Below are 2,703 nucleotides of genomic sequence, written 5' to 3' on the forward strand. Positions count from 1 at the left end.
GAAAGAGAGTTGGGCTGATGGGCTGCCCGAAAATATTAACATGTTACATTCATAGGCCCGTGTAAATTTGTGTTGACTAAAGGAGCGTACAACAACGTGGCAGAAATACAATTTTTGATTGGCCTGAATTTTCAATCTGACGTGGACAGGCTGAGAGGGCTTCCTCAGTCCCTTTTAGTATAGTAAGATTAGTATATTTTGAAGAAGTTATTAATATAAAAGGTATGTAATGTTGTATACGTGGGAGGAAATGGAAAATAATAAATGGACATAATTAATATCAATTGATTATGCTGCAGAATTAATAGAATAGATGTAGATAATTCATTATAGCTGTTGCGTTAGTAAAATCTTTTACTATCACAGATTGTTGTATCGGTTACATAAAATATATGTAATCACTCATTTGCCGTGAAATAATAAGTCATACATAAAGGATATAAAGGATGTCTGGCGACTATATATAACTAAAACATCACGGATGTAGATAATAATAACATACATGAAGTGTCGATTACTTGAGTTTTTGCTGAACTAATCTCTGAAAACGCTCTCTGACGCTCTTATCGAGTTTGGTCTTTATCCTCTAGCCACTCAGCACATGGTTTTACCAATACTGCTTGTTTATTTCCTCATCTGGTAAAAACCACCTGTTCTTTCCCTCCTCTTTTCAAATCCTTTACCCCTTTCGGAAGTAACTGCTGGGCAAAAGAACTCAGGTTGCTCGTAAACCTTTGCGCTCCCTTTGGGATCGACGGTGAGTCGACGGTACTCCTCACAGTCGGTTCCCCTCTAAGATACCGTTCTGGATCACTGTTAAAGGGTTGCCTCTCCATTTCTGGCATGAGAAGATGGCCTACAGAATTGGTGATGCTCTGGGTTTGCTGGAAGACTATGAGATTACCAAGACATCTGCTAGGATCAGAATACTCCTTGAGGCCCTAGAGCCCCTTACTATGGAGTCATTTGTTGATTTCTCATCCGGAGAAGAAGTCTCAATCACCTTGAAGTACGAGAGAATTGCTAATTACTGCTCCGTATGTAATATGCTCACTCACACCTCTCGTCATTGCAGTAGGAAAACACATTCTACTTCACTGGGAAGAAACTATCATGTGGGTCGACGTTACTCCTCACAGGAAGGCCTTCCCCCCGCGACATGATGCAGGACATCGACTCACTGCAGCTCCTCCCCCGCTAGCATCAAACAACAGAAGGAGTGAATCTTTCCAACAACGTGTAGATAGGCATGGGAGACCCTTTGGAGAGAGAATCACATCTGAAGTGTCAACGGTTATGCCTCTTAAAAACAAAATCTCCCCTGGGGTTACTCCTATGAGTCGCGATAAACAACCTATACAAAGCACTGCCTATGCGTCGCCTACCAGCAAGAGGAGATCCTCTCATCAGCCCCAACTTCAATGGAGGGCTCGCGATCACTCTCCTTCTCTCCCTGCTTTACCTCCACCACCACCACGAGGCTCTCCTGCTACGCCAGTACCCCCTCTCGAAAGAAATCTGCATGAAAGTGAATTCTCTAAGCAGCAAATTATTCCATCTACTAAGGAAGTGCTTAGCGAGTTAAGGGATGTCACCTTGCATTATATCCACTGTGCAGATCCTACTGAAAGCGCAGCTAGAAGACTTCGAGTTATCCAAGGAGAATCGTATAACTTGATGGGAACTACAGCCTCCGATATCATTGCAGCTGCAACCTTGGCGTCTGCTCAGAGAACTGCAGCCCCTCAACCACCGGTAGTCATCGTACTCCCACAGGTTTCCTTCTCAGAACAGGGGGAAGGCCCGTCAGCTTCGAATAGCTGTCTACCGCCACTTCAAACCGGAGGCAAACGCCGTGGAAGGCCACCGGGACAAAAGAAAGTAAATGTTGCTTCAAAATGCATAGGAGGCAGTGCTAAAAAACGAATTTTTTCTAAGGTTCATGCCTCACCAGCAAGGAAGAATGGCACTACCTCCAGAGCTGCAAGAGGCAGAGAACCGCTGTCTCATAACGAAAATGTGCAAGGGGTGGATCCTGTTGGCACGACTCAGTTGCCCTCTTCGCTCACTCCGGGTTTTCACATCCTCGGAAGTCCTCTTCCTTAGCTGTACCGAGCTGGAACTGTTGTGGGATTGGGAACCCCATAACAGTCCAGCGGCTGAAGGAGCTCTCTCAAAGCTGTGCTCCTGATGTATGCTTCCTTATGGAGACTAAAAATTAGGATGATTTTGTCTTGAAAGAGCTCAAAGATCTGATGTACGATTCCCATTATCTGGTTTCACCTCATGGCTGTGGAGGGGGAGGTCTTGCCCTGTTATGGAAAAAAAATATTGAGGTTACTATCCTGTCTTTAAGCCACAACTTCATCTATACAAAAATAAAATTAAAAAAGAGGAGTTCTTTGGTACCTTCGTATATGGAGCCCCAGAGATTTCACACCGTCAAGCTGTTTGGGATTCTCTTTCACATCTAGCTGCTTCTCGAACGGGTGCTTGGTACCTGACAGGAGATTTCAATGAGATCATAAATAATGATGAAAAGTCAGGGGGTAAACAAAGAGCTGAAAGTACCTTTGGTCCTTTTAGGAGCTTCCACTCAGTGTGATATGTTTGACCTCCAGCACACGGGGAATTTCCTATCATGGAGAGGCATTAGAGGATCTCAGGAGACAGGTACTTATGTAGTTCATTGCTGTTTGGACA

Source organism: Raphanus sativus, chromosome 9 (genome assembly GCF_000801105.2).
Source record: "Raphanus sativus cultivar WK10039 chromosome 9, ASM80110v3, whole genome shotgun sequence".
Lineage (NCBI taxonomy): Eukaryota > Viridiplantae > Streptophyta > Magnoliopsida > Brassicales > Brassicaceae > Raphanus > Raphanus sativus.